The sequence below is a fragment of the Lontra canadensis genome, unplaced genomic scaffold, assembly GCF_010015895.1.
Source record: "Lontra canadensis isolate GAN:19392208 unplaced genomic scaffold, GSC_riverotter_1.0 scaffold18, whole genome shotgun sequence".
In the NCBI taxonomy this organism is placed as follows: domain Eukaryota; kingdom Metazoa; phylum Chordata; class Mammalia; order Carnivora; family Mustelidae; genus Lontra; species Lontra canadensis.
This window is the reverse complement of record NW_022631012.1, coordinates 19,695,089-19,707,570: the sequence shown is the minus strand read 5'-3', so window position 1 is coordinate 19,707,570 and position 12,482 is coordinate 19,695,089. Positions and strand designations below refer to the sequence as shown.

Sequence of the window (12,482 nt, the reverse complement as noted above, 5' to 3'; positions counted from 1 at the left end):
TCTCCCTCTGCCTGCTACTCCCTTGCTTGTGTGCTTGTTCACTTGCTCTCTTTCTCTCTCAAATAAATAAAATCTTAAAAAAAAATTCTCACAGTACTGCAGCATTGATGAAGCTTGAAGACATTATGGTAAGTGAAATAAGCCAGTCATAAGAAACACGTGCTCTGTATAATCACTTTTATGAGCTGTCCAGAGTAGTCAAGTTCACAGAGACAAAAAGTAGAATGGTGATTTTCAGGAACTGAGGAAAGGAGAGAATGGGAAGTTACTGTTTAATAGGGATGAAATTTCAGTTTGGCAATATGAAAAAAATTCTGGAGATTGATAGTAGTGATGGTTGCACAAAAATGTGAATGTACTTAATGCCACTGAACTGTGCACTTCTGTGGTAAAAATTATAAAAATTTTTTATTATGTGTATTTGACCATAATTAAAGAAAAAAAAACCATTTGGGCAGCAAGGAAGTTTATAACATACATATGCTCTCTGTAGGTCCAAAAAAAAAAAATCTTTCAAATGAAAATTTGAGATTCAAGTTCATGTGCTGTTCAAATTTATGCTACCTAAACGGCCATGAATCCCAAGATGGGCTCAAGCTGTGGCTAATGGCAAAACTGAGATGCTTGTAAAACAAAAATGTGAAGTTTTTAGAAATGATTTTATAATTGTGGGCATAGGGAGGTACAACTGAAAACCAAAAACCATTGAGTATGATCTTTATAAAAAGATTAAATCATATGAGAAGATAAATCACCATGTGAGACAGAAAATGCAACATAGACTTAGCTTCAACTACCAAAAAGTATAATAATTTGAAGAAAACTAAAGGATAAAATAAAACTTATTCCAGAGGATAAAATAATTAAATGTATTAAAAAATAATATAAACCGTCATGGAGAAATACAATGATGAGGAAAAGAGAAAAACTAGAATCGACAAAAGGAGAAAATATTTTTTATTTTTATTTATTTATTTTTTAAGATTGTATTATTTGAGAGAAAGAGTGTGAGCACGAGCAGGGGGAGAGGCAGAGGGAGAAGCAGGCTCCCCACTGAGCGGGGAGCCAAATGCAGTGTTTGATTCCAGAACCCTGGGATCATGACCTGGGCTGAAGCAGACACTTAATTGACTGAGCCACCCAGGTGCCCCAAGAAAACCAAATTTTAAAGAAAAAGTATGATAACTAAAATCTAACTTCAATAGATATGTTAATTATCATATGAATAATAAAATGCCACAAGTCACAAGAAAATGGGAAAATGTAAAAACATTTAATAAAATTAGAAAATAGAATGAAAATTTATAACCTAATTCAAATTTTGCAATAAAAATTACAGAAAAAATTTAAATTATAGATGTGAATATTTGAAGAGAAATTTAATAATATATTTTCAGAATTTAAGCGTTATATAGATCCCTAAATTAATAATGACATGAATCCCCAGGGACCCAGTGACTTCTGAGAAGTATCAACAGAAATCGAGAAGACACAAAAAAATGGAAAAGCGTTCCATGCTCATGGATTAGAAAGACAAATATTGTGAAAATGTCTATGCTACCTAAAGCAATCTACATATTTTATGCAATCCCTATCAAAATACCATCATTTTTTTTTCCAAATAGAACAAATAATCCTAAAATTTATATGGAACCAGAAAAGACCCCGAATAGCCAGAGGAATGTTGAAAAAGAAAGCCAAAGTTGGTGGCTTCACAATTCCAGAAATAGATTCAAAACCATACAATGAAACATCAACATACTGAAAAGACTGATTATCTTAACATCAATGAAGATGTAAAGACAACTAAAGTATGCCAAACCGAGAGCAGATTTCTCATCAGCAAATTCACAGGTTGAGTAAAATAAGGAAAAAAAAAAAAAGTAGTGTTATTTTATGTGCAATGCATTCCTAAAAATGATATGAAGTGCTTGAAAATAAACAGAGAAATATGCTGTATACTGACAAAATATGTGAGTAGTAACCAAAAAATTAGAAAAAAGAAGTCTCTAATAAAACAAAACAGGAATATTGGGATGAGCAGGAAGGATTGGTGGAGACGTGGTGAAACTAAAGCCCTAGCTCACCAAAAGCATATCCTCAGAATATACGAATGCAAAATTTAACTCACTTTTCAGGAGAAGTCTTAATAAACTCTCTTAGAAAAAAACTAAACCAAACATAAAGAAAAAAAAAAAGTAGTAGATCGATGTTAAATTTTATTTATTCAAAAAAAGTCCTCATTATTCTCAGAATTTACCAAATAATTCAGGATGGTTAAGTAATCTATGAATACTTAATCAAAGATCATCTTCTCTTTCCTTTTACACGAAAAAGCATTGAGATTTGTTTTTCTGGTTTCTTTGTTTTTTAAAATATGAAGATTGTCAAGGTATACATCTAAAGCAAAGGTAGAAAAGCTACATATCTAAAACAAAAGAAGAAAATGTTCATTTTTTTTATCCCTAAGTAAAAATATGGCAGGGTTTTGGCTGATGATTTTAAAGTTTAAAACTCATTTAAAGCTTCAGTCTTTGAAAACATAATTTATTACGAAATCCATCAACTTCATAAACATGTTCTTTTCTGAGGCTAATCTGTCTTGGAAGGAGACCCTGAGACTGAATTTCAATGCAAGTAGTTTCTTTGAGAGCTGATTATGGGAACTACCATAGAAGGGGTAAGGGGGACAGTGCCTGGAAGAAAGTATTAAGAGCTCTGGGCTATTGGTGTCCAATCCCAGTGGGAACCTCGGGAACAAAGTGGAAATCCTACATCAGATATGTCTTCTGAAAGGCATGAAATTGCCTTCATTTTTGGTCAGGCGCTGTTACTGGGCTGGTAAATTCTAGCACTTAGGACCTGCAGGTGTGAAGCTAAAGCATGTTTTGGCCTGAGAAAACGTTAAGCAAAGAGTTTTAAGTACTCATAGTAAGAAGCTGTGGTATCTAAAAGACTTGCGAGTGCTGGCATAACAGGCCCGAGCTCCGAGAGCATCTTCAACAGTTGTATCTTTTCCTAAGACTTGGGTTCTTTATATTTTAATGAATATATGCATGACAGAAAGCATCCACAACTTCTTCAAAGAGTTAATAAATCAACTTCAGAATAGAGTTAAACAAACATGCAGAACTTCATTGACTGATTTGACTAGCTGGTTACTACTGTCATGTATGTGTATATTCATTATTATTCATTACTATGTTAAGACAATAAATGTTAAAATATAGAAAAAAATTTCCTAGTAATTATTTATACTTGCGATTTTCTGCATAAGTGGAAAAATAATATAATAAAAATACATTTTACATTTGTTGCTTTAGATAAATTATCTGGCATGGAGTTTGTTTCTGTATCCCGAGGCTTTGGTAGTCATTATCCCTATCTCAATTACTTTCCTCATCATGTAATTTTGAAAAGTTTTTTTTCTTCATTAAAAAAATAAATCCTTTAATTACTAATGTGGAGGAATAAATGATAAAATATATAGTTTAGATATTATCTACTATATATTCTAACAGATATTGGGCACTCATAAATGTTTATTTGAACAAAAAAATTTCAGTGAACACTTATTTCAGTTTGATGTTATGCTTTAAAAAGATAATTTATACTTGTTCAAGAAATTAAAATCATATAACCAAATTTTAGGTTCAAATAGGTCTTTATTTGTTATTAATATGTATTGTTTTTATTTATTTATTTGACCATGTATTCCTTTTAAATATGTAATTATAAAAATATTTTAGGATAAGCAAAGTAAAAACTTGAACAAAGCAACTCCAATATGTATTGCTTATATAACAATTTTAAATTAATGTGTCATCTTAAATCATGTCATAACCATATATTTTTCATTTGTTTCCTAAATTTCATGAAACATAGTGTGAATTCATTATAATTATAAATTTTTATTTTGACAATTTCATTCTGGATTAATGTTTCAACCTCCTGGCAAGGAAGAAAAGAATCTAAGTTTGTCTTCTGACTCTTTGTAATATTTCTGCTAAATGTAGTGAGGAAAAAATAATTTAAATTTTAAATTCATTTTAATTTCATTACTAAATACCCTGTAGGGAAAACATTTCTTCTCTGTCGACATAATTAATAATTTTAAAGGGTGTTTTCAATATGCATTTGCCTGTAAGAAAATATATAATACAAAGGCTTGGGAAAACAAAAATTATATATTTCTAGATATGATATGCTCCATGTATCTATTGGGAATGTGACTACATTAATATCCAAAATTAAACATAAAAGATACATACTTTTTTCACAAAGTCAGTCTCTGAGATAATAGCCTATTAATATCAAAAATAAATAAAATATTTTGCTTCTATTTGCTTAAGCAGTTTCTAATTTGTTTTTCAGAACGGCAGTAAGATACTTTCTGACACAAATGTTTTGCTTTGTGAGCCCTTCCTCTCATATCTTCTCTCCTATCAACCATTTCCAACGTGTATACTGACTGTTTTCTGTGATGAATTACTTTTTACCTCTGTTGGAAAACATTAAGTTTTTATGGAAAAGGGGGAACAAACCAGTGCTAAATAAAATGCATACTGAGTAAACTCAAGCACTGAGCATGTTATTATATTTTTTACAACCAATAACACAAGGTGGGTGGCAATTTTATTTTATGGTTTGTTTCATTTTGCTTTTTGACTTAATTGCAAAAATTTTATTCTTAGGTGATTAAAAGATTCGTAAGTGTCCCAAGGTGGTTGACTGTGTGATGGATGATGATGCAATGGGAAGAATGTGGCCAGGAGAGCCCTTGATCCCAAGCCAGGTGACAGGACTGATCCATCTGACAAAGCAGAATAATCTAATCACAAAACACATGACTTAGTGTTAGGTAAAAAGTAACCTTTCAATGAACATCTAAGGCTACTCTCAGAATAACACCGAGTTATCAAGTGTAAAATTTTACAGATTGTATCTGAATAACTGTTGAAAATCAGTCATGCATAAGGAAGGGAAAAAAATTGGCATGTTAGATCTAACTGGATTTGAACCTTGATTTTGTCGTTGAAAAGATGATTGAATTTACCTGAAATATTTAAATACTCCGAAATTCCTCTTCCTATGTAAAATGTGTACACTAAACAATCTTTAGGTACGTTCCAATAATTAAGTAAGATAAAAAATGTAAAGTTCAAATGAGTGAGGTGATCTATAAAAGTGCTTTGTCATTATTGTTTTCATAACGTATATTTTAATAATAGCATAATTACAGTATTCCCCCTTTATCTGTGAGGATACATTTCAAGACTCCCAGTGGATCCCGAAAACATAACACTAAACTCTATATATACTATGTTTTTCCTATGCATACAAACATATGGTAAAGTTTCATTTATAAATCAGGCACAGCAAGAGATTAATCAATAATAATAATAAAATTGTATAATTAAAACAATGTAATAAAACATATGAATGTGCTCTCTCTTTCTCAGAATATCGTATTGCACTGTACTCACCCTTCTTATGATGACATGACACAGTAAAATGCCTACGTGACCAGATGAAATGAAATGAATATCAGAGGTGTTGAGGCTACTATTGGATGGTCTAGTTCAGAAGGAGGATGATCTACTTCTAGACTGCAGTGGGCTGTGGGTGAAAGGAGCCTCAGAAAGTGAAATCATGGGTAAGAGCAGGACCACGGTTATCTTGTTTAGTAGGGATCTCTCCTTCAACGTGTAGATACTGATGTGTGTTACTGATAACCTTTAAGCATTAGCCATAAAGCCCATGACTAAAAGGTGGTTGTGGCAAAAAATAATATGAGCTTTATGAATGTACTTATGAAACTGAAGTTCTCTGAAGCCAAACTCTATAGACCACTTTTTTTCATGCCCATCAAAAGCCAATTGAAGAATGCCTGCAAGTTTGGTGGCCGACTACACTCTTAAATGAAAAGCTGTCCGGAGCCTGGGTGGCTCAGTCAGTTAAGCCTCTGCCATTGGCTCAGTCATGATCCCGGTCCTGGGACTGAACCCTGCACGGGGCTCCCAGCTCAGCAGGGAGCCTGCTTTTCCCTCCCTGTCTGCCTGCCTCTCTTTCTCTTTCTCTCTCTGTCAAATAAATAAAATTTTCAAAAAGAAAATAAATTCGATGCCACTTGGACTTAAGTATTGTGCTTTCGTAAGACCTGGTGAGTATCCTAACCAGTTACACAAGCACTGGGTCCTGTCATGTTGGTCTGGTTAAAGTGGTTCAGAAATTACTGCCGCCAAATGAAGATTTTTAGTTGTTTGTCTTTAGAATTCCATTTGGGAATGTAGATTGCTATCATGCTATAAAGATGCAGCAGAAACCGTTTTATACTTCGTCATAGCTTCATTAAAAACCAAGAGCATGGCTTTCGTGGGAAGAGTGAAGCAGATCCTGATCTTGGAGCCTGTGCTTAGAGGTTCTCAACTAACTCTACTCCTCACAGCTGAAAGTCAAATGAGGGAGATCTGAACAGAGCACCGCCATTGCTGACATGGGATTATCCCAAGCACTGAATTATGACAGAGTGGTGGATGATTGGTGGATAACACACTTCAAATAATTAGTAATCTTTGTACCTCAAGATAGGAGTAAACAAAACCACCTCTTTGAGCATAATTACATTGCTTTAACACACACTAATTAAGTCTTATAATGATGTTTGAATAGCCCCAAAATTTAAATTTATGTCTCCTGCATCCCATTAATTAATATTAACTCCCTATTCTGAAAGTGTTTTACCATGTCCCTCACTGACACCAACATCAAATTTTATCAAGCAGTTGATAAAAATTTGCAGAATAAATTAATAGCAAAAGAATATGACCAAAATCCTTGTTTAAACTATATTCAAAATAGGCTGTTCTATGTGAAAGATAGATACTCTTTATGAAGACGTTTCCTCAATAGTATTCCCCAGGGAAAGGAGATTAATACTTTGGAGAAAATTAGTGAATGTTTGCAGAAATCATAAAATAATTAGTTTTTTGTAACTCAGTATCTAATGTTGTTAATTGATAAACTATTCCATAAGTAAAGGACACATGTATATAAAACCAGTGTTCACATAGAGCACAGCATCACTGGAATGAACAGCCAGTATATGGTTCAACATTTTGTTAAAATATGTGACACGTTACTTTCTAATTTGTCTGTCCACCTCATTAGTTCCACCTCCTCTAATGGTGAGGCTTATTGTAAGCATCTATTAGTGCTTTCCATATGGTAATTAGTATTTGTCGAATAAAGAAACATTGATGGGTAGAGCAAAACACAAGAATAGAAAGAGAAGGCTAACTCCTTCTCTTTGGGCAAAGAACTCACAGGGATTATTGGGACATTTCTTCATCTAAGAGACACACTTAACAGATGGTCTCCACTCTCTATTTGATGAATAGTCAGAATTAAAACAAAGATTTGGAGAAAATATCAGAGTAAAGATCAAAATGACATGTTATAGATTAAATAATTTTCAAGAATAATTTTGAAGGCTTTTTCTAATCAGGGCATTAAAGTTCTGAGTATTTCATGAATACCAATTTTAATTCCTGTTCTCTACAACAAGTGTCTGCTCAAGAAAATTATAACCTCTGCTAGGTTTTGTTTTGGTTTTGGTTTTGGTTTTGGTTTTGGTTTTTCCCTAGAAAGGAACTGGCAACAATTAAGAGAAAGATGGATTCCCAATACTTGGTCTCTGGTAGTGCAAAAACCCACACAATTGTTTTGTGCCTCAGGTATGTTCTCTACCAGAAACTCTATTGCACAGAAGCATTTTCCTCCATCTAAAAAGTCCCTTCAAGTAATTGCTACTCAGAAGCAAACATTCTGATTTGCATTGACTTACTGCAGGCATGCAAGACCCTAAATGCAGTCTTCTCATCTAAAAACATGAGTTTATAAACTCTAGATTATTGATCATTTCTGCTATTGGGTAGATAGTATTGACTAATGCAGACATTCTTTCATAATGCTCTCCCATTAAGGAAATCTGGACTAAGAGTGAAAATACACCATGGGTCTGCCTTGATACACAATTTCCATTTCAAAGATGCCAAAATTGAAGCATACTGAGATGTTAAGTGTGGTGGATAAAGTTACATAAAGAATGAATATTACAAATTAAAATTGAGTTCCATAAGAATTCAAAATCAAACATAGCAATAAAATATGTTTAACTACTTAAATGAAATGTTTAAGCTCATACATTAAAAAAGAACCTATACAATAGGGAAAAGATGGTCTCTTCAACAAATAGTGCTGGGAAAACTGGACAGCTACATGCAAAAGAATGAAACCAGACCACTTTCCTGTACCATACATAAAAATAAACTCAAAATGAATTAAAGATTTAAATGTGAAACCTGAAACCATAAAACTCCTAGTAGAAAACATAGGCAGTAATTCTTTGACATCAGCCATAATTTTTTTTTTTTTTAGATGTCTCTCCTCAGGCAAGAGAAACAAAAGCAAAATTATTGGGACTATACCAAAATAAAAAGCTTTTGCACAGTGAAGAAAACCATCCACAAAATGAAAATGGGGGAAGACATTTGCAAATGATATATTCAAAAAGAGGTTAATATCTAAAATGTATAAAGAAATTATGCAACTCAATACCAAAAAAATAATAATCTGGTTAAAAATGGGCAGAGGACCCAAATAGACATTTTTCCCAAGAAGACATACAGATGATCAAAAGGCACATGAAAAGATGCTCCTTACCACTAAACATCAGGGAAATAAAAATCAAAAACTACAATGAGTTATCACTTTACACCAATCAGAATGGCTAAAATCCAAAGTTAAGGAAATAACAAAGTGTTTGTGAGGATGTGGAGATAAAGGAACCCTCATGTGCTATTGGTGGGAATGCTAATTAATGTAGCCACTGTAGAAAACAGTATGGAGATTCCTCAAAAAATTAAAAACAGAATTTCCTTATAATCCAGTAATTCCACTACTGGTTGTTTACCATACACACATGCACACACACACACACACACACACACACACACAGAACACTAATTAAAAAAGATATATGCAAACTTATGCTTATTGTAGCATTATTTACGATGGTCTAGACATGGAAACAACCTAAGTGTCCATGGCTGGATGAATGGGTAAAGAATATCACCTATATCTATGTCTATGTCTATGTCTATGTCTATGTCTATGTCTATGTCTATGTCTATAACTATACCCCCCCACACAATGGAATACTACTCAGCCATAAAAAAATGGAAATTTTGCCGTTTGTGACAACATAGATAGACTTTGAGAGTATCATGCTAACTGAAATAAGACAGAGATAAATACCTATTGTTTCACTTATATGTTGAATCCCAAACCAAACAAAACTAGTCGATATAGAGAACAGATTTGTTGTTAGGAAAGGGGAAGGGTTTGGGGGACTGCGTAAAAAGGGTGAAGGGAGTTGATTATATGGTGACAAATGGTAATGACTAATTATGATAGCATTTCATTACATAATATATGCAAATATCAAACTATTGTGTGGCATACTTGGAACTAATATGTTATATATTAATTTTGCCTAAAAATTCTTTGTTTCCTGATACTGCTTATTAAGAATTACTATACAACCCAAATGTGTTAAATGTGTTTCTTAAACTTCTGGAGCTCAGAAATCTTAAAGCAGTTTCACTGGGCTAATGGCAACGCTATACTTGGATGTGAAAATGTTATATAGTATAGGTCTAAAAGTGTATTCAATTATTTTCTGAGACCTTGATTCTGGCTCTTCCTATTATACTTTAAACCATACTATTATTATCAGTAAGTATCAATAATCCAATGTCTGTTGCTTTCTCTAAGGAATCTTTCTGAAACAGTCCTCAATTGAAATATTTTCTCTTTTTTTTTTCAGTTGTTTATTGTTAAACATTAGTATTTATCCTTTTTCAATTGAACATTTAACAGAAATCTGAAATATATACAGAGTCTGTCCTTTGAGGACCTCCTTTGAGGAGCATGTAGATTGGTATGTTTTACAGATAATATTCTAATTACTGTATGTTTATGAGAGTTCCTGTGGTATCAAAAACAAATAAATATATAAAAGGGCAGGTATGGACTGCTTATGTTAATATGGCAAGAAACAAAGATTAAGATCAATTTAGAGTTGTCTACCATAAGACAAGACAAAGTGTATATTTTCCTTTTTACTTATTTTACATGATATTCAGAACAGTAGTTAGAGTTTCAACCTAAATCATTAATATTGAAGCTGCAGGATCCTTACTTAAGCAGCACTGTTTTATTTATGAAATAGATCATTGTTTCAAAAACCCTATTTCAGAAGACTAGTCCAACCCTATTTACAGTGACTACTACTCTGACTAGATAATTATAATTTATATTATAATTAAAATGCTTAGCTTGGTTTTATTCTCTGCTAGATTGTAATGAAGCTTTATGGGTAACTATAATTAACCTCCACTGATATTAATTATACACATATAGGGATTTTGAAATTGCTGAACATGCAATTCTCTTCACAATGCATAGGGCAGTGTGGAATAAAGAATCTACACAGCAGGGTTTGCAGTCACAGTCTATGTGGTGAACATGCTAGAAGTGATATGCAAGGGTAATTCAGTTCATGATTATAAATTATTTCATTTTCTGCCTGTTAGGTATATGAAAGCCATGTATGATGTCACACATTTTCTCCAAAGTAGCTCAGGCTCTCAGTAGCTCAAGCTACCCAGCCAATCTGTAAAAGATAGATGACACGGTTCAATTTTCTATCAGTGACTTTCATCCTCTCCAAGGTTAGCCAAAGAGATCCAGCAAGATTCTGTTCCAGAAGAGAACATAATGGGAACTAAATCTTTATGCAGTGCCTTTATGTTTGAAATGTCAGGGCAAAAGCACATCCATCTCTCCTACCTCTTCCATTACTCCCTTTGTTACCATCCACTCCTAAAGTGCTTTCTTTCTTTGGTTCTAATAAAGTCCCTGATTTTGTGTTTACTAACATCAAGAGCAGAAGCACAATAGGAAGCGTGGGTGCATAGTTCAGCAGAACTACTGCCTAAAATATAACAGCATTATGTAGACAAAGGGGAGCCCTCTTACACTGTTGGTAGGAATGCAAATGGGTGCAGCTGCTCTGGAAGACAGTAGTGAGGTTCCTCAAAGAGTTGAAAATAGAGCTACCCTACGACCTAGTAATTGCACTACTGGGTAATTACTGAAAAGATACAAACAGTGATCTGAAGGGGCACTTGAACCCCACTGTTTATAGCATCAATGTCCAGGATAGCTAAACTATGGAAAGAGCCCAGATGTCCACTGACAGATAAATGGATTAAGAAGATCTGGTTACACACACACACACAGACACACACACACACAGGAATATTACTCAGACATCAAAAAGAATGAAATCTGAGTCCTTGGACTGCCTGGTGGAGTGAGCACCAGGCCTTCCCCTCACCAGTGGAGCCTTCCCTTTCCTTGAGGTGTCATCCTCCCAACTGTTCGTGGATATGGCACCCAGAAACCAGGTTTGACGATGCTGTGAGAAGACTCTTGTTTTTGGAAATGGTCTGCAAGAAGGAGAAGCTGAAATCAAGCAAGAGCAGTTGATGAACAAGATTGTGGCAAACTCTGAGAGCACTAGCTCCCTGCAGGCTTGTATTATTGCCTTGACTGCCAAGATCAGCAATTATGAAGAACAGATGTATAAACATTGAAAGGACAAAGTCCACAAGTGTTAATCTGTTGACGAGCATCAACCAGAGGAAAATATGCTCAGAAACCTCCGTAAGACCAACTACAGTTTCTTTGAGAAGACATGCATGGAGCTGAGGATAGAGTACACCTTCCCCCTCTGTACCACCAGAAAGGCCACCAATGCTGGGCATCCAAGAAGACCCTGTGCATTTGGGTTTTCCAGGAGGTACAAAAGCTCAAAAACCAAAAAAAAGGGCCTTACAAGCTAGAGCAGCAGCAGCCCAGAAATATGGCAGAAGAACCCAGACAGGCTTCCAAAGCTGGAAGAGAGGAAATCAAAGAAAACCAATAAATTTTATTAGAGTCAAAAAAAAAAAAAAAAAAAAGAATGAAATCTTGCTATTTGCAATGACAGGGATGGAACTACAGGGTACTATGTTAAGCAAAATAAGTCAATTAGAGAAAGACAATTATCATAGGATTTCACTCGTATGTAGGATTTAAGAAACAAAACAGAGGATCATAGGGGAAGGGAGGGAAAAATAAAATAAGACCAAATCAGAGAAGGAAACAAACCATGAGAGACTTTTAACTATAGGAAACAAACTGAAGGTTGCTGGAGGGGAGGTGAGTGGGGAATAAGGTAACTAGGTGATGGGCATTAAGGAAGGCACGTGATGTAGTGAGTACTGGGTGTTATATGCAACTGATGAATCCCTAAACTCTACCACTGAAACTAATAATACACTGTATGTTAATTCAATTTAAATATTTTTTTT

The 12,482-nt window shown here is 34.0% G+C and overlaps 1 pseudogene; it reads left to right on the top strand.

The window, feature by feature from the left end:
- Positions 1 to 10,590: 10,590 nt before the first annotated feature.
- Positions 10,591 to 12,055, top strand: LOC116869044 (annotated as a pseudogene).
- Positions 12,056 to 12,482: the final 427 nt, after the last annotated feature.